Consider the following 21,417-nt stretch of genomic DNA (forward strand, 5'->3'; position numbering starts at 1 on the left):
ATTTTCTTCATGACTGCTTTTGATTTTATCATCTAAATGTTTAAATCTACACTAGCTCAAACACCACCTACAATTATGCCAACACTTTGTCAAAAATAACTTTATATATATATTTTTAAAAAATAAACCCAAACCCACACCAGATATCTATTCTAAGTCATGGAGTCAGGAGGAATTCAACATGCTGGAATCCCCCATCACCATCTAGAGGGTGTTATCAGACAGCACAGTGAGGTGCAAATAGGCAGAGACAGGGACAACACCATTTGAAAACAAAAGTCTTCACTTCCTCCTTTCAGAATTCATAGATTAATATAAAACAATTTCTGGTTTACCTTCTTTCTAACCCACTCCATCTCTCTTACATATTTATTGCATATGTTCAATAGCCTATTTAACTCTGCTTGGTTTTAATATTCTTTTCCCCTAGAGCATTATGCCAATATTAAAAAAAAAAAAAAAAAGAGCATCAATGACACACTGTTCTCGTGTGTCATTATTTCTTTTCAACTTTTTAATCTAATTGAGTTATCCTTTACATTCTCTCCCAGCACAAGAAACTCATACACAGGCATAGGAATGAGCGAGCACACTTTCCTACATAACCACATCCTTCCACTGTTTATAAACATCTTACCATCTCTGGCCACAGCCTTTCATCATTTATTTACAATAAATATCTTTCAATCCTCTAATTTTCCTCTAGTCTCTAGTTCCCCACCTAAGTTGCTGTGTGACCTGACACCAACCCAGCAAAGCATTTATACTGTTCAACATCTTTGTAATTCTTTAAATGTCTCCATAATGGCTTTAGCAGATTGGAGCAAAACAGTCAGTGTCCTGAAGAACCAAAGTTCTTCTTCTATCAGTTGATGAGATTTTTTTAATTTGTGGCCTCGCCTCTGAATCACTTCCTGCAGAAGCTTCCAGAACAAAACCACAGGGCTGTTCTTGCCCTGTCATCCCATAGCACCCAAATTTTTAATCCTTCTGGGTTTTTTTCTCAGATTAACCCGTTATGCATACCACATGCACAGTGAACCAGAATAAATATTATTTTGGTACATCTATTTTCCAGTGTCATGATATTTATTCATTCAAGTATCCTTCATGCAGGCCCTGGCTAAGTATTGTTCTTTCCTTTATTCTGGCATCTATCAAATCCTCACAGGTAACTAGTAATTTTATTCCCAAAGTAGTGAGAAAACAGAATTATTTTCCTGCTTAAATACTACCCATATCTAATGAACAGGTTACCATTTCTTCACCTCTCACAAAGCAGGAACAATAGCTGTAAGGCTTTAATCCTTCAGGTTAATTGAAAATCTTACAAGCCTACATCTCCACATCATAAAGTTTAATAGAAATTTCTCCCATCATAATGCACAGGTTTAAGTGGCTATGCATGTGACCCCTAAACTCATACTGATTACTTCAAAGAGCCTGTAAAGTTTTAGAAGGAACAAACAGTGATAACGCACAATCATAAACTGGAATAATTGTAGAGATTAAAAAGAACAGGAGAAACTCAGCAGAATTTTGTTCTTGATTTGTTTTTTCACATTTAGGGAAGGAAGGTTACTTGTTTGGGATATTTGGAGGAGAAAAAAAAAATCACATTTTCTTCATCAGAGGTATTTTTTTCTGGTCACACCTAAAACCCCACAAATGGTTAGAAAACAGACATGTAAAACTAAGTTTGTCTCTTCCTGTGATTTGAGACTATTTTAGTGAGGCATATATAGGAAAACTGCCCAGCTCTAAAGGCCCTCCTCCCAGTTCTGAAAACAAAGTCAAAGAATAAAGCAGAGCTCTCCATCCATGCCTGTTCTTTCATTTTCATATTTTTAAAGAGCATCTCATATCACTGGGCATTGTACTTAACACCTCCAACTTCTGGAATGGGAGATGAGAGCAGAAACCAAGCTTTCATTATATAAACACACTTTCCTTATGGAATAAGCTTAGAAATGTAAATTTGCAATTTTCCAAGCACAGTACAACAATGGTGGCTGGCAAATACAGCCACCAACAAAAACACTTCGTTTATAAACACAGAGAAAAAGAAATAATGTTTTGAAACTGTCAGTGTATCATTTTATTGGCTTTACCACACATGAATAAAAAAGAGCAAGCTCTGACAACAGGAAACACAATTAAATTGTTTGTTTCTTGCAAATGAAGCATATATGGTTTGTAATCTTGGTTTGAGTATATGAGAACACTGATCCCTTTCAACATCTGAGGAAAGAAGGCAAGAAAAACCCAAAGCACATCTACAATGGAAAGAGACGCATCTGGAAAAGAAAATCACTTATTTGGGTAAAGTTGGAGTAGAAGGCAGGGCTGAAATTGAATTTTTCTCCTGTCTATCAACAGGCCTTGATTTTGGATAGATACTGTCCAACAGCCAGTAAAACATTTGCTGCATCTTGTAATCATTCATGTCTGTGCTATTTACATATGTGTATACATGTGCATACACACACTCTTACAAACTATATATATTTTTATATTTTTATATATTTATATATTTGATTACAAGCTGTTGCTCATTTATGCTTTTCTCTAGTTAACTAAGGAACAGTACTCTCCAATCTCTCTTCTTCTGTAAAATTACCTGGAAGCACATGTGACATGATTTCCACTGACTGAAATATTTACACACAGACTGAACACATCTCTGCAAGTTATGCTCTGCCCTAGACAGAAGTTATTGGAAAGAATAGATTAAATCCTTCTGATCATCCCACTCATTCTGTCAATCTAGATAATATAAAGCTCCCTCCTACTTTCACATCAGTAACAGATGAACTTTGTTATTTCATATTAAAAACAACAAGAAGGAGAAAAACATGTATTTTAAGGACCTGTAGAGCTGAAGGTTTATATGTATTTTCCCTCTACTTACCTCATCTCTAAATGACCTTCTTTAAGGTGAATTCCCAAGCAGGGTGAAGTTCTAAAATATTTAATAGTTATTTATTTATATATTTGTTTACTAATTTAATGTTTTCATCTTTCCTTTTCAAAAAGACATGAGTCTTATGCCAAGATTTCCCATGCTAGCATACCATCCCCTCTCCACCACAAGTTCTTCATTAGATGAGGGTATCTGAGTTCTTTGTGAGACAGAGCACTGACCTATGGGTCAGGAGCTTCATGTAGCTGCACTGGTCTAACTGACAGTAGGATGCTTTCAAAAGCACAAAGTAGAACATCTGCAATAAAGGAGAACACTTTATACATAAATAAAGATATGCAACATCACTGGGGGAAATCTAGAACTGACAATCTCTCTCTTTCAAATTTTCCTCAATTCGATGGGCTCCTTTGCCTCAAACAAGAACGGGAGTAAGTTTTGTCACAAAACCTATTAAAAATGTGCACTCACAAAGCATTTGGGTCAATACCTCCACTTTGATTATATTGTTTTATTACCCTCTTTAAACATTTAATTGCTACATTATTAAATAAACTGATGCAGGAATGCCTCAGTGTAATTAGCTACATATGTTATCCTGATTCAGGGAAATAATTCATTATATACAACTTACTTTAGATAATGGCACATTTGTATTACAATTTAAAGTGGAAGGGATATATTTGTTACCAGTCATTACTTTGGAGTTTACACTTTTGATCTCCTTCCAAAAGATGGCCTTTTTATACCCACTAGGCAGGTTTCTCTAAAATTGGAACAGAGAATGAATTGTGAGAAATGAAGTGAGAAGAAAGACATGAGGTCCTCAGTTGTCACATTCATTAAGAAGATTTTTGCATTAAAACCAAATTGTTCATTACCCAAGACATCCTGTGACTCAGTTTAGAGGCTAGTGGAGAGCTACAGAAAGTGGCTCCAAACCTACCATATCATACTTCAAAATTGTGGTGGGTGACCTACACTGAAATAAAAACAATATGGACTCCAGTGATGAAAACATATATAACTTCTCCCTCAAGCAAATCTGGCTGACACAAGTGGAATATTCTGTTCACTGGTTCAGATCATCAGTGCTAAAATCCACATTCCTGGGATAATTCCCTTCTGTATAGAAATTCTTCCTGAAAATATAAAGATAATTTCTTTTGGACTGACTTTTAAAGTGAGAAGGGGCATCACTGAGGTCAAACTAAATTCAGCTATGTTGACATGGTTCTCCATCCCAAACAACAAACTACTGCTATCATCACTTCAGTCTTTTACTGCAGTTTAAAGCTCAATATTACAGAAATGCAAAGTAATTACCCAGAATAATCATGTGGAGAAAAAGTTCAGTTATCAACAGTTCAAAGCCATTGATAAAATATGCAATTCCCCAGAGGCAAACTGGGATGCAGAAAAGTTGCAAAAACCAAGTAATACTCTGTAAAAATATAACATTATGTAAATATTATATATTTCACTCTTGATTATCCAGTAGCCTTATCACTATAATCTATTCCTAGAATAAATTACAGAATAGATATTACACCATCAGAAATAGATATTATATAATAGATATTATAGTACTCAGAAAAAATAAACTATAAAACTTTGCACCACCACCAAAGAACCTAATATGTAGAACATAGCCCTTTAGCTCCTCAAATCTATCATCTGTCATTTATCTCTGTTCTTTCTATATGAGTGACAATGGCTATTTTTTAACAAAGGGGAGCAAGTATGGATATAAGGATAGATAATGAAAAAAGAATGCAGTGACCATAATGAGGATAATGGGGTGTTCAAGGATTTCCTTAATTAAATGGCGGGCGGCAAGAGAAACTCTCAACAGCTACACAGAACAAACTACATTGCAACTAATAGGAGGAGGAGAAAGAGTAGGGGCACATCAAGAAAACAACTGGGTAGTATTCAATATTCAATATAAAATTCAATATTAAATGTAAAATTCAACTGAGAGCAAGAGCTGCAAAAGGATGTGCTTGCAGCACAGCCTGGAGGGGAAAAGAAGAAGGCATCCCAGATGTCTGCAAGAAAAAACATTTCTATTGTTTTCTAGTGAAAATATTCAAGAAAGCCAAATTGGAATTGAAACTCGAATCTATATACTATATAACATATAGCATATATACTATTATATCAGTGCAATTTAACTTTAAGAGCAACATAATACAATAATCTTAATAACTAGCAAGTAACAAGTAAGTAATTCTCAGTTAAAGATGATCAGATGTCTCAGGTTTTCCTATATCTGTGGCCACAGACTATATGTGCTTAAACATTTAAGGTTTAGGTGTTCATTAAGGCACAGATGTTCATCTGTGTTCACCTTTCTTCCAGTATTGCCTGGATCAGTTTTAATATCATATCAGACAATAAAATTCGTGACCACAACTAGAAACCTGGTAACACAGTCCAATAGCATAGTACTGGCTCTCCAAAGGGATGGGAAAGCTGAGCTCCCTTGGAAGCAAGGATGAGGTTGCAAGGAGGATGGAAAGAAGAGTAGGACAGCACAGGGAAGCAGAGCTGTGAAACTGTGACCTATCCCTTCAGCCACAGATGTTTCATGTGGAGTCAAGTACAGGGTTTTGTTCATCCATTTTCAAATCCAGGTGATACATTTCAAATGCTTGCTGATGATGGGTGTGGGTTAGTCCCACACAGTTAGGTCCAAACACAGTCTAGACAACCTCCTATACTCACAATAAAAGGTTTGCTATTTTAGAAGCACATTGCCTATCTTGCCTCTTCAGAAAGGAAATAAATTCTTGATTAAACTTTTAAAAATGTAATTTTATGTAGATAAAGTTTGTCTTTTAATAACTTTGAATCATAGAGTCCGCTGAGTTGGAAGGGACCCATCAGGATCATTGAGTCCAACTTCTGTGTGCCAGATTTATGTTCTTGGGTTCTCTCATGATAACAAATGCAATAGAAGACAGATTCTCAATAGTTCTTCATTCTTTTAATATTTCTACATTTAAAAAAAGAGAACCTCTATATTAATCATCAAATTGGTAAAACAGTCCAGTAATAACTCAGTGTTGTATGGATTACTTCATAAGGACAGGCTGGGGAAAATAAAACTTGCAAGCTGGCTACAGAGAAGATGACAAAAAGAAGATATCCTTGAGTCCAATACTCAGCAAGCAAACAAAGACTTTGCATCAGTCCCTACTGGAGATCCCTTGGTGACTTTAGAATAGAGAACAATCAGAAAAACAGAAACAAAAAAATCCAGCAGATGGCTCTAAATGAGGAGAACAAAGACAGGTGACTAACTAGCCTGAGAAAAATAAAAATAAAATGGGAGCAGTGCCACAGTGTTATCATTTTTGTAGTGCCACCTGGAGAGGTAGCAGGCTTATCAATGAATGCCAAAAATGAACAGTACCCATCTGCTCAACCTAATAAATAACACTTACTAGAAAAAATACAAAGGAATATAATTCCCTTGGCACATTTTCAGCAGATCTGTTTGTTTAAAATATTTATTTGGGTCTTACATGGCTTAACAACTATTTGCTGAGAACACAATAATGCTTTAAGATGACCCTTGGAAGCATGGAGCAAGTCAGTAGCTGTAAGAATTCATGAAGACAGAAAGCTCCAATAACTTCCTTTTAAACAAGCAAAAGCTCCGCAATTACCACTGCTTTCAAAATGTCTTTAGAAAGATATTTCTGACCAACTGAATGGACTGATAGCAAAACCCTGAATGAGAGGCACTTCAAAGCCTGAAAAGCCCTCCTCTGGAGGTAACAGCAGCAGAAGGCATCTCCACTCAGAAAGAACTTCAAGAACCATGGTACAAGATCAGTTTACCTCCTCTGCCGTCCACCACAAATGGCAAAGAGTAACCATTCTGCTGATGCTAAGTGTGGATTGAGAAAGGAGGTCAGGCACGGCTGGAGGAAAAATGAGAAATGCTCAGGTCTCTTAACGTACTGTTACAAAGAGAAATGGCATGGAAGAGAAGACTAAACAGGCAGATGGGTCTGCCTTCATGAGTTTGAAAGCAAAATGCCTCTTTAGCACTAACCTTTATCAACTCCAACCGCTGCTTATGTAATGAAGGCGTAGGAGTACGGAACAGAAATTTGAACTTGCTAAAAGTGAGACACTTCCAAGCTGGACTTTTGATTCAATGGTGTATTTATTTTTCATACATGACATATACAACTGGAAAATACCCTTGTCTGTTTAATATCTTCAATTCTACCACCTCCATAAAAGCAATATAAGTCTGGATTCACACAAAATTATCCAGAACAGGACAGACCACTGTACACAGCCTGTATACAGCTACTACCACTTTGCAAATGTTTCACATAAATGTTTTTGCACTAAATTTTGGCTTTCATCTGACAAAAATATGACAGAATGAAACTTAATATATGCATATACAAACATGCATGAAGGGAAAGAGGAACACAGCAGAAAGCAATTCTGAGGAGACCGAAATCACAAGACATGAGCAGACACATATCCACATAAACCAGAGTTCTGTAAATGTCTGTACACATGCAGTCATAGTTCATAGTTCCTATAACAGATTTTAAAAAACTCCCAAACAGCACTTCACCAAAACAAAGCCAGCAGGTACTGCACTGGTTCCTATAGACTCAAACAAGTACCAGCTGGCTCTTCCAGCTAAATCACAAAAGACAACACCACAGTATAACCATGCACATTATTTCTGCTGCTTTGTACTCCCTGTCTTAGCATGAACATAGTTCAGTAATAAAAACCCACCAACACGATTCTCTTCACCTGTGAACTGGCCCACGCTTTTTTGAAATAAGAGCAGGAATTCTCTGATACAAAACCAAATAGAAGGGTCAGTTTAAATCCAAACAAACAAAGCCTTCCACCAAAGATAACAAAGTTTCAAGGATTTTAACTGTAGCATTTTCCACATGACATTCCCTTTCTAGTCCAACTAAAACAGCTGGTTTGGGTTTTTTAAATAAGTATTTTTATGAAACACTTGCAGCAAAGCCTGAATCACTGAAAATTTGAATGCGAAACAGACATCCTTATGGTTTCATTTCTGTTATAAAAATTAGCCAGGATAAAATTTAAAGCTTTTATAATGTTAATGATTCAATGTTAGCAGCAAAAGATTCCTTCTATTCCCTCCTTCTGTTGACTGCATCTTATATTTAAAACATGTGTGTTCCAACAAGAGTAGGGTTCATTGCCATGGCAGAGAGATTTTGCCCATGCTACAGGAATGAATGGAGGCAGCTGCTGCCACAGCCTTCTCCTGACATCTCTGAGAACGGAAAAAATAAATTCTTTAAAGATACAACATATGTTCTCATTTTATCAAGCATTGAACTGTTCTCATTGTGATAAGAAAAAAACACGCCTCTAAGTGGTATCACTCCACTGACATAATTTCATATCCTTTTTATAATGGTCTGCTGAGGACCTCCCAGAGGAGAGCATCCTGCCCCTAGCATGCCCAACACTGAAATATATTTTAGAAAAATTGTAATCACCGAACCAGACATATTCCTACACTTTAATCTCTGAAAACCTTTCACTTTGCTAAAACCTTGCACTAAAAAAAACCAAAAAACCCAAACAAACAAACAAACAAACAAAACTAAACCCCACTAAGTTTAATAATTTTCTTTTTAAAGCAGCTAGTTATTAAGGATTACTCTACCCAGACTTGAAAATATTTCAGGATTGTAAAATTTAGGCTCATAAATCTCCCTAGGAACAAACATTTCCATTTGTCTCAGTGGAAGCAGGTTCAGCTTTTGATCTTTTATGATGATTCCTCTTCAACATGGAATTTTATCACACATAGAAGCTTAAATGGTTCCAGCTTTATTTAACTGATCTTTTTTTCTTGAACACATTCAGAATTATTTGGTATCTGCTCACTACATTGTAAAAGAAGAGTTTTTCTTTCCTTGCCTCTCCACCCAGGTTACCAGAATGACTGATGGTCACCAAAAATAAAACTTGCTAACTTGCCCACCCATAAAAATGACACTTCTGGAAACTGTAATTTATAGAAGTACAAGCAGCAGATGGATGCATTCCAGTTTAAATATCTGAATCAGAGCCTAAAGGGCCAGTAGTTATAAAATGGTCTTAATTTCATATAAACAGAGCAATCAATGGGTAATCAACAACACAGTAAGTATAAAATTCCAGTTTTGTCATGTACCATTGAAACTTTTTAATAAATTCATCTTGGCTTCTTTCTACTGACAAATACAGGTAGTTGGGAAAAATGGCTCTAAAAGTATGATATCTACCTGCTTAAAAAAAATTCCTTCCAAAGGACATGGAACAATGAAGTGGAATTATTTAAACCACACTGGAAGAAAAATTAAATGCATGAAATCTTTGCTGATGCTGGCATCAGGTTACTTCAGTTCTCACTCTAAGTCAGGAACATCAGAGTTTTTCTAGGACATCAGTCGTAATGCTGGCAAAATCCAACCAGCCTGTTGTCAGACAGGTGAAACAGACTGACTGTTCTCTCCCATAGTACACCAGAAATCAACTTGTGTCAACTGAATCAAGGGTGTTTGGTTTTGCTTTTGAGTTGTGTATCTACTCTAAGGGTGTGAATCTAATTATTTGGTTTTATTGTAGTATGCTAGGAGGAGTTATGCTTAAATAATCCTGCTGGTTTTCCTGGCAGGCTTGGAAAATCAAGAAACTTCTGTGAGCAAAGCAAACAAATGCACAAACCTAACCAGATGCTCTTGGTGCACAGTAGATCAGAGTTTTCAGCTACCTAGACATCCTTAATTATTTTCAGTGCATAAGTCATCTGGGTAAAGCTGTTTGTTGTAGTAAAGGTTGTGCATTCCTCTGTTGAGGTAATCTCATCTTGGAGCACTCAGCATTTCATTGACATAATAAATAGAGCATTTTTTTCTTGCAACTACTAAAAAGGAAGTGAAGTCATGAAGAGAACCCAAAACCATCTTTTTCTGTGGCACCTAGAGTAGCCAATAAAAGGAGGTTTTCAGGTTTTTCATGCCACTTGTCAGATATTCTGTTACTGCTAAGCAATGGCAGAGAGCTCTCTTGTTGCAAGAAGCAGCAGACCCTTGGTCAGCCAACACCCTTTAGCCCTGAATACTCAAAAATCAGCTTTTAAAAAGTACTTATGTTTATTTATTATCTTATATAAGAAGGGATTATGATGACTGTAAGACACAAGGCTACTTGCGTTACACAGCAGTCATCAGTGCCTGCTGCACATTCATCCCCCAGGCTGTGGTATATTTGTATCTAGGAATTTATTTTGGGATCACCAGAGAACTCTCAAGAATTTCCACAAAAAACTTTCTACAGAAATGCTGCTTCACATCTCACTCTGTTTATGGTCTGTCTTGCTGTGAGGGTAAAAGTTTAGTTCCAAATGCAAATCACAGACTGTAAATATCAGAAGGTGCTAGATGTGTCATCAGAAGGGAACCTCTAATAGCAACCATCAGTAGGAAGCACAACCCCATTTTGCTAAAAATTCTGTATTCACATCTGATGATGACATTTTTATATAGTATCATCAGTGATGCTCTGAATGGGTACGCTTTGACAGGTGCATAGCTTTGATTCTAGTGATACTATATTTTAAGAGTGATGTATATAGTAAGACATAGTTTCACAATGTAAATATATTACCTACATATGCTTTGCCTCAAAAAAACTCTACTAGCCTTTTCTTTTATTTTTTATACAGCACCTCATGTTTCAAGGAATGGAAAACAATTTTATATGAAATCACAAGCATTCTTTTTAAAATCAAAGTACTTTGAATACTTTCAGGAACAGAATAAGGTCACTTAAGTGCAGATTCTGGCTTGACCATGCACACCTGAGGCAGGAACTCCAAAAGGCAGATGGTTTGGCTGCAGCAGTGAGGTGGGGAGGCCATGTGTTTGTGTGTTTTCTGCAGGTGTGCACATGGGGAATGTGGACTGCAAAAAAACATATCCTATTCTGTCAAACCACTTCAAATTGCATAGAGTATTTTCCATGTACTGCAATGCTTGAGCAATCAAATTTGCATCAGATGGCCCACTCTACTAATTGTTGAAGCATATATTGGAATATCTCCACAGCTCAAAAAATCTTTGACACATACAGAAAATACAGCAAGAACTGCATTTCGCCACTGTGTTTTGGAATTGCAGTAATTTCCCCTGGAATGGGAAAAGCAGACACCCAATTCTCAAACTGGGTAATTAACTACTGCTCACCTCTTGCTGGTCACAGTTACCACAAAGGAGGAGCTTTATAGTACTAATGAAAGATTAGAGAAAAGAAATTTTAAACACCTTCACAAAATTTCAGGGCTGAACAAATGAACTCTACCAGAAAAAGAGTTTATGCTGAACCTTGCTTTCAGGATGCATAAGCCCCCTCTTTTGGTTCAGAAATTCCAACTTAGTCATTTCAGAAAGAAGTATGAGCTGCAGGACAGTATGATCCTGATACAAAGAACTCAGTGATTTAACAACTAGGATTCTCTTCCCCATCAAAGACTCATAACATGCACAACCTTGACTACAATCTCAGTTACAAGTCCTGCAGAGAATTAAACCAGCAGTTGTGGTGAAGGTCTATCTCCCATTTTCTAACTTCTCATGGCAAATACAGCGCACTAAGCAGCAAAACTGCCCACAAGGACAGTAAAGTCTAATGACAATAAGAGAGGGATGGTCCTAGAACTAAGCTTAGGGATGAGTTTTGAAGATAACCCCTGGAGCAATCTCCTTTAGAAATTAATACAAGCTTTACTTCTGTACTTCACAGAACTACAGGATCACAAAATAATTTCAGTTCAAAGAGACCACTGGAGGCGGCCTGGTTCAAAACCCTGTCCAAAGAAGGTCACTCAGAGGGACTTTCCCTACTTGGATTTGAAAGTCTCCAGCAAGAGCTTCAACAACTTCTCTGGGCAACCTAATTATGGTCATTTGGATTTAGTGCTCTCCCTACCATGATTTCTTCATACAGAGAGATCCACACAAAGCATCTGCTTGCTAATACACAAAAGCTAACCTAGAGTATGCCTAAATGATGTTTTCAAAAAGGGAAAATGAGCAGATACTGTATGTGCAAAATTTGGGAAATATTAAAGGTTCACAAGTCACACAAAAAGAAATCTCACACTTACATATCCACTTCTCAAGTTTCAGAAACTGCACTTACTATTTACCTCTATCTACTTTGTCTACGCCTGACCTGTAGTACATGATGCACTGTAAAGGTCCTACCTTTCCTTTTCTTTTTGCATCTGGCTACCAACACTACAAAAGTGAAATACTAACTGAATTTGAGCTCTTTTTTAAAATTATTTTTCACAGTTATGAATTTTCATTCCAAACATCTAGAATATTTGTAATTCAGAATTTAGTTGTGGAAAGGTGGGTGTTATACCACAAAATCAGGAGATTTTTAACTTTAATTCATTTCAGATGCCATATATCACAAATTGAGATGTTAATTAACACAGAAAAGTTGATAGGTTTATAAAGAGCTATTGTGTATACTTTTCCAGATGATGGCAACATGCTGACAGCTTTAAAGAAGTAGATGTGCTACTGTAAGGTTTATTGTCTAAGCAGCTTCCTCCCTCTGCAGCAATCTAACATTTACAGTTGATGATAACTTCTATTATGTTCCAACATTTGCTAATCATCTCAGAGACTGTGAAAAACAGCATCATTTGTCTCAAGCTCTCTCCTGCAGACACACTATTCTTCTAAAAGACAACATATGCAATGTTTTCTCTTAAAGCATCCATTCTCAGTTCTTTTAAAATATTTCAGACAGCACTATCCTATTTTCCTCTTCTGTAAAATGTGTCAGCCAACAGAACATAATTCATTCTCAGGTTTACAGTAAGCTTTCCTTTGCAAGCAGCAGAACTAGCAAAAAGTCTGTTTCCTCTGTGTTTGGAAGCAAAGTTAGTTTGCAGATTCAGTGGTAAGGGACAAATTCATCCTGCTACCTCTCTTTTGCCTATGGAGTTTATAGGGTTTATCTTCTTCATAAAGCCCTTTATTCTCAAACACCACCTGTACCTTGCTGTCTCTGGTGACCCAGACATTCTGTGTGAAATTTAACTGAAGCGGAAAAAAGAGGGCTGACAACAGATGCACAAATTCCATCTTGGAGACATAATTTCCTTAGGCCTTTATGCTTAAAACCTGAAATTTTTTACAAAAGTATTAAACTCAAGCTAACAGTGTCTTCAAAAAGTGATGGCAAAACATCACACCCAGCAACAGCTTAAGTGGAAGTAGCACTCTGATTCTCAAAAATGATACAACTTTAGTCTATTCTCACTGATAAAGGTCATTGCTAAAGCAATCTGCCACTCTGGGGGCAGATGACACTTACATACATCCACTTCACTTCTCTCGTATCATTCATCCAGGATAGTCCCTGCTTTCACCAGGCTGCAACACATTTAAGTGTGAACAGATTGATTAACAACCAGAAATCTGAAACAAGCTGCCACTGCATTTCACTATAGATGAGCAGGGATTGCTGGAGAGACTTTGTGGAGTCAAACCATACGTGCACAGGGGGGCTGTGCAACACAAACTGCACATTTCAATATGGGCACAGGATATCCTGGGCAGAAGACAGAGTCATTGCTTTTTAAGGGTTTGCTTTTTCAAAAGTGTTGGGAGGCATGACAGCAAAGATGACTGGTTTTTCTGAAACAGTAGAAGCACACAGGAAACAATACACACAGAAAAACACACAGAAACAATAAGCTATTTCAGAGCCAGAGAAGTTGATGAACTGACATATTCAAGCATAAGAAAACAAATCCCAACTTCTGATCAGTAGAGGTCAGACAACTATTTTTCAATTGTATCCTAGAAATTCTTGTGGCAGTCATCAAACAGAAGGCTTGTGACAGAGTAAGAAAAGTTTTCCCAACTTGTATAATAATAACTTGATTTTTTAACTATGCTGTCTCAAAATATATAACAAGCAAGATAGGATATCTTGCTTCACAATACATTCAGTAATACATTAAACAGTATTTTTCTACTTTTAATTCTGTCTGATACCAAAAAAATAGACTGTGTATATATTTTATTCGCCTGTTTCTCAGATTTGTACCTTAAAAATATCACTCCCCTTCTAAAAGGAGTTAATAATTTTGTAGTAAAACAAAGGCAAATGAGAAAAAACATTGGCTTACCAACATCCCTTCTCAATTGCAAAGGCAGAAGTAGCAATATAACCTCATCAAACAGCAGCTAGAAACATATAAAACAAATAAATATACTCGGATCACCTACTTAATTTCTTTTCTGTTGTTTGGATCACTTCCTCAAGCACACTAAACACACAATACACTCCAAAATCGTTGCAGATGATAAACAATACATCAGCATGGCCTAAGCATATGTCATGCTTATTTGAGAAGGCAATGTCTGCCACAAAAGGTTCTGCCTATGTTCTGTGTTATGTTGCAGTTGCTACAAAACATTTTCTGTAAAGCAGTAGGGAAAATACCATCTAAAACCTCAGCATCTTGTTGGTATAGTATTTAATGCTGCTTCAGTAACTCTTAAATGCCCTTGAGAATAAATAATCAAGGCTCCTTTTAATATTCTTTGTCACAGACCTAATTTTTCAGGTTAGTTTTCATTGACAGGTATGTAACTGACACCTTAGAGAATTCATATTTATTGTGCTACAAACTGGGTGCAAACTACCAAAAGTATAAGCAAACCAAAGTGACAGATTTATGGCTAGTTACACAACTGATAAATTGAGAAAGTGTGGTCTTAGCTTATAAGCCTTTCTCCCTCGATTTTTATACCAGCCATTCCTATTTATGCTACTAATCCATAAGAAGCTTGGTAGATTTGATAAACTTTTAGACTGTAAATCATTCAGACTCACATCAGGGTCTGCCAAAGCAAACAGGACACACCTACATGGAATCTCTGTGTCCAGCGCCAGCACCCACAGCCAGCTCCCACCACCCCTCCTCTCTTGTCCCAAGCAGGACCTCAACTTCACCAGCTGCCCCAGGAAAGGCCCTGGGCCAGCTCACCTGATAACAAACAATACAGGAAGGAATAAGGTGATAGAAATCTGGTTCTAACAGATTTCAAAGGGTAAAAACCCTGTTTTCACAAGGTAAAAACATTTCAAATGCTTCAGATAAGAAATTTAGCCATTCTCAACTGTGACTGTCCAACAGCTTTGCCTACAAACTTGCCCTTAGCAGAGGAGTTTTCTCTGGTTCCTTCTCAAACTTGCATAAATGTAAAGGTATCCCAACATGAAGCTGCACTGTTTTACAAAATTAAAAGAAAAATTAAATGACAGCATTAATAGAGATGCCATCAATGTGATCCATGATAAAAATATACTCTATTGGATAATTAAACATTTGCTATTAGAGAACCTCATTGCTCTGAGGCAAAGAGAACCTATCAAAACTGCATTTTTAACCCTTACTGTTAAATATAACATCTGGGGGACAGAAGGAATTAATGTATTTCAAAATTAGACATAGCATAAATCTACAAGTTGGTCCTTTTTCCAGAATACAAACATTTTCAATGACACAGAAACAGATATGTTTTATGTGTAATGAATGAAAGATGAGCAGATTGGATCTTATCATTAGAAAGAAAGGAAGAAAAAGAGGTTTAGCATAAAATGTGTCTTTAAAATGGAGGTCCACCAATAGGAAAGTCAATTGTGGGTACTTCTGCACTTGCCACATCATAAACACACAAATATATTGGTTTATGTAATTACCATCTCAGTAGGTAAGGAACTAGAAAAGCCAACATCCCTGCATTTCCCAAGCTTGCTACTAATTAAATCATATGCATACCAGTTCAATCCAAGGATGATCAAAGTTAATGAAAAAAAATTTCAATTTAATTCAATGAACTGTGGATCAGTTCCAGATATCTAGCTGCTACTCCATCCTCTTTCTTCTTTATCAAAAAGCACTCCAACAGTGTGAAAGTGAAGAGGACTCCATATGAGTCTACAGATTTTGTGATTTTGTATTTCCCCTCAGATCGGAATTTTAAATTAATTGTTTGACAGTTGACTACATTACATAAAATTAAATAATCTTTTCCATGAAGGTGGATTAGAGGCTACTCCTGGTTTGGAAGGAAAATTGACTACTAATATTACTGTTACATGAATAGCTTTAAAAGATTTCAACTGTCTCTTTCATACACATGCTCCTTCATTATAAATTTATTTATGTGTCCCGCTGTTCACCCCTGCAACAATATCTTGCCATACCTGAGCATGTAAAATGTTAGTCCAATGTACTAGAAATAGGGCACTAAATTTATACGGCTTTCAAAGATTAACAGAAAGACAAATTAATGTCATCTAAAGAAAAAAAAAATCAGTGCTCAGATCAAATATCTATTTCTAGTTACAATGTGTGTGATGTCACAACCAACAAACAACTTCAGTAAACTGGACATAACATTTATGAAACCTATCTGAATAGCCTTTGCTTCAATTCTTATTAACAATGTTTTTTCACATTCTCTTTTTCACTAAATATTTGTATTAAAAATGATAATTTAATTTTATCATCTCAAAACTCATCTCCCAGTGCTCTCCAGGTGCTTTGTAGCCATGGTTTCAGCAAATGTCCTTTCAGATCAGCCTAAAGGCTCTCATTTCTTTAGAACAGAGCTGGGCAGGAGTTGCTCTAAAATCTTTATTTGGGAATTTAATATATGCATCACTTTTAATAGACACTGCATGATGTCTCAAATGCAATGAGTATCACACAGGAAATTAAATTTTAAAAAATAATCTTTCCTGTTCAAGAATGAACAGTCCATTAAATGAAAACTGAAGTTGTCAGCTTTCAACAGGAAGAATAGTATCTATGCCTGAAACTTCACATTCCATCTATATAGGTTTTCCAGTACAGGGATATAAGCTTAAATGAAAAATAGTGTTTTGACATAGTTCCAATAACATTTATGTGTGCAGCACTGCCTAGTTGTCCACCTCACATCTTTTGTTTTCTAAGACAGATTTCAAGCATTTCCTGTTGGAAAAGGCTTTTTTGTTAATCATCAGCTCCTTCTACTTCATGTTGGAGAAACACACTAATAACAATGGGAAGGGACTGGTGCTACTACAATTTCTATTGCCCCAATTCAGGTGTCCTTCACTGTACCTACTCAGAAGCCCTGGACAATTCTGCTGTGCCACTGGGAACTTCATGAGTAGGGAGTCAGAGATGCAGGATTTTATTCCCATGCAAGGCGAAATCATCTCTCATGGAGTCCTAAAATCCTGAATCAGAATGTGAAATGATCTCCCAGTACACTTCCCCCTCTCTCTCAACCACTGTGTGAGATGGAAGAGATGTAAAGAGAGGGATGTCAGAAAATGATGACTGAAATCCTTACCATCTTTCTCCTGTTTCTCTTCGACAGGGAAGCTTTCTGCACAGCCACTTTTAGGCATCCAATTAAAACCAAAGTTAGCAGGGCTTTTTTACTGGGTCCAGACATGTAAGAAACAGTCCTTAAACTCAGCCCTTGCCTGAGTATGGCACAGTTACAGGACAACAGACTTATAGTTTAAGATACAATGAGTAAAAACGGAGTCCTATAAATTTACCCACGTGCTAATACTGCTCTTCAAAGAAAAAGAGATACTTACACTTTAAAACACTGCTATCAGCTCATTCTCCTTAATAAGAGCCCACTGTCTTTGAAACGTTAAATGGGACCTACTAAGAAGTAAATTGTATTTGCTGCAACACCTTCTCTTTCATAACATGAAAACTTTTACTGTTTTTGTACAATTTCTTATCACTGAAGCTCTTTTCTATTGACTGAAACAGAAATCAACAACCAGATTGTTTTTATTCTCCCACTTATGTATTAGTGATCTGGGCTGTTGTGTTCCCTAACTGTTACAGTGGTCTAGAAGCAGAAGACCCCCTCATCTCTCAAGAACTATTAACCCAAAGTTTTATGCTAGAATTTAAAAAATTTGCTATGTTACAACAAACTAAATTTATTTAGAAACTTTGTGTCATCATTTGCATTTGATCCCAAATCACATGGGCTGCAAACATGAGTAAAGCATGAAAAACAGAAATAAAAAAGAAGTATAGGGAAAAGCAGCTAGCCTACAGAGGGTGCAGTATTGACTTGCATGTTGTAAAAGGAAAAAAACCAAAACAACTCACCACACATCAGTTTCCAAATGACACAGTTCATTCCAACCCATTTAACCTACAAAAAATGCTGGACTCCATGAACAGCAAAATTTGAAAACAATACAGGCAGCTCTGCCAGCAAGTCTCACACAATCACAGTATCTGTCTCAATACAGCTGGTCTCACAGCAAAACAAATTTCAGAAGGTAAAACAAAAATGAAGTAAGATTGCACTGCTAAACATTTTCAGTTTGCTTCCTTTGACCTGGTCTCCTTAGCAAACTTATTTACTCTATTTACATATTTATTTTTTAACTACTTTGCTGTTATTTCCTTGATTCCATCACTAAAATTTACCACAGGTGAATGGATAATGTACTCCTTCTAAATTCCACATGAATATCAAGCCTGTGTACTGCCTCCTCAGTCTTCCAATACACTACTGAGCTGCAAGATGAAAGACTTATTTTAAGGACAAGCTTTAAGACTTTAAGGAAGTCTTATTTTAAGACTCTTTTAAGCACAAGTGTACCCAAGAAGACCCTCAAGAATTAACTACCTAGCCAACCTCCATCAACCAGCTTAAAAACTTCACCTTGCATATTCTACAGTTATGAATGTATATGGGTTACAAAAAGACAGAAAACCTGATTTGTAAAAATTCTACTTATATGATGAAACATGTTCTGTAACTACAGCTAAATAAATGTATTAACTATGTTTAAAGCCTAAGGGTAAAAAAGTAATATTTTCCTTACAAATTCTTCAACTGCAACAACTGACATTGAATTATAAACAATACTGCTGATAAATATTCATGATAAATATAAGTCCCCTCAATTTAAAGTTCTGCCTATTCAAATAAATATAAGTCAAATTTTAAAATGCATTTGCTCAATCTTGCTACAATTTCCTGATACAGCTGTACTATGGTTTTGTTAAAATTTTAGAGCCTGGATTGATTCATATGTATTCAGGCAAACCTACCTTGTAACACTGTATTTGATTACATCTGGACACGACTGCCTTTACAGCATTTCAGAGGTGCTGACATCTCCAATAACTTGTAAAAGAAGAACTAGTTCCAAAATACTCTGTAGCAAGCAAAGCAAGGCAAGCATGACTTAAAACAGATTCAAATAGTGTCTTCATGCAGTCCTGCTACTACCAGATTTTAAAAAAGGCTTTAAAGTATCACATTAAAACGAACAAGACTGGTGTTGCTAACTTCTTTCCTTGTCATTAAAGCTAGAAAATAGGAAACACTTGAGTCCATGGCTCACAGCTCCCTAGGATAATGGGCTCCCAAGCAGCTTAATGTTTTAACATCTGTAATCTTCCTGGGGAACATCTCTGTAAGGCTTGCTAATGTTGATATACTTACTCTAGACAAAGCCCGGCTCAAAGAGCAAACTAAAATCTTTGTATGAAAAGCTTTGAGAAAGCCACATATTTTAATTATATCAGAGAACCCTTCTGTGACACCAGAAATTTGCAAGCCACACTTCCCCCTCAGAACAAGACTCAGTGAAAGAAAACTTAAGACAGAACTCAGAATGCACATCTCAGACTATGGCACAGGGGTGTATATGTATATATATGTATGTATATAAGTTTATGTATTTATTTATATTTATATAAATTTTATATATTTATATTTAAGACTATTCACATAAGTATTTCTACATCCAGTCTTTAGATACCAAAGACAACATCCCCTCATTCTGCATTCTGAGCCAAGACATACACATTGACTAGGTGAAAGAAGATTTGAAAGTCAGGGAAGTAAAGAAAATAACAACATGAAAGAATCAAATTTTTATTATTAATGAAGAGTAAGATGTTATTATAGCTCAAGGTCACATATGACAAAACAATCTTCAGTCAATGCCACATCTGTTACACACTGAGAGAATCAAAATTAAAACATAATAATTGTTTTGGTTTGTTTTCTTTAAAACCATCTGTAGAGTTGCAATTTGCCACATGCTGAAAGATTGTGTTCCACACAGGCCCAGCAGGGTTTGCCACTCAGGGTCAGGACTGGGACCCCAGGGGACACTGGGGTCAAATGAACTCCTAATACCAGGCAACAAAATAGGATTTGGTAGAATCCGCAGTATTGCTTAAATTTAGTTTATTTAAAAATTAATCCTTTCAATAACAACTCAGGAAGTCTGACAAAGTAACTAGAATAAATATGGTGCTCCCACATACTTAGTTCAAGTCTATCCAGCAGAGTTTCTGTCTGTAGAATGAATACTATATTAAGAATATAACCTACCACAACAAAACAGTGATACAATGGCAGTATAAAATAAGATACATTGCAAGTGGAAGTGGAGGGTGGAACAAGAACCACAATCTGTGCAGGGAGGAAGAGGGACAGAAGGGAAACAGAAAAAGTTAATCTCTTTCAAGCCACGTCTATATGTTTAGACAACATTCTTTTATAAAACTGTACAAAGTTAGCGTGCCAACATAAAAAGCAAGCAGCTATTCTAAGTTCAACAAACCTATACAGAGCCAATATTTAATTACCTCTTCAATATGTGATAATTTTACACATATAATGCCATATCTGTCCATTTTACAATACTGCCTTCCCATGGGAAGAGCTGGTGTAATGCACTATGCAATTTTCACACTGTAACTAATTAGTATAATAAAATAAAAGTTAAAAAAAATGTTTAAAAAAAGCTGTGTTCATAGTCAAAATAAGTAAGAAAGCAATTTAAAAAATTATGCAAATTCTCTCAAAAGTAAGAACACTCTCAGTTAAGGTCTTGAAAACTTTCTTGAAAGTCAAATCAATTTTGAAATTCTACATACATACACACAAAAAAAGTACTATTAAACCTGTGTGAGGACCTGATAATTGGCTCTCTTTATCTGTTTTCTCCATTTTAGACACAGCACATCTACTTCACCAGGAGCCATTTCCAAAAAAGGAACAAGTTAAACAATCATTAAAATCAAGTGCATAAACATTAATTAAAGGAAACAAAGCATGTGTACCGCCAGGTTAAAACCAACATGCAAATAAAATGAAACAACAGCAGCAACAACAAAAATCCCCACAACCTGACCTTGGTCTGAACTAATACTAGGCTACAAAATATATCTGAAAAAGTTAATCACAGAAATTGTAGAACAAGGAGATACTTAATTCAAGTCTCCAGACAGATGAACTCTCACAAATGTTCCCAGAATAGCATTTCAAACTATTTCTTCCCCCATTCCTCTTTCCCACCTTTCAGCAGAATGT

At 36.2% G+C, this 21,417-nt stretch overlaps 1 protein-coding gene across 2 annotated transcripts in view; it reads right to left on the minus strand.

The window, feature by feature from the left end:
* The window catches only part of FARS2 (phenylalanyl-tRNA synthetase 2, mitochondrial), a 233,475-nt gene that overhangs the window by 204,775 nt on the left and 7,283 nt on the right, over window positions 1-21,417 (minus strand). The gene's annotated exons all lie outside the window — the stretch shown is intronic.

This window comes from Melospiza melodia, chromosome 1, assembly GCF_035770615.1.
Source record: "Melospiza melodia melodia isolate bMelMel2 chromosome 1, bMelMel2.pri, whole genome shotgun sequence".
Lineage (NCBI taxonomy): Eukaryota > Metazoa > Chordata > Aves > Passeriformes > Passerellidae > Melospiza > Melospiza melodia.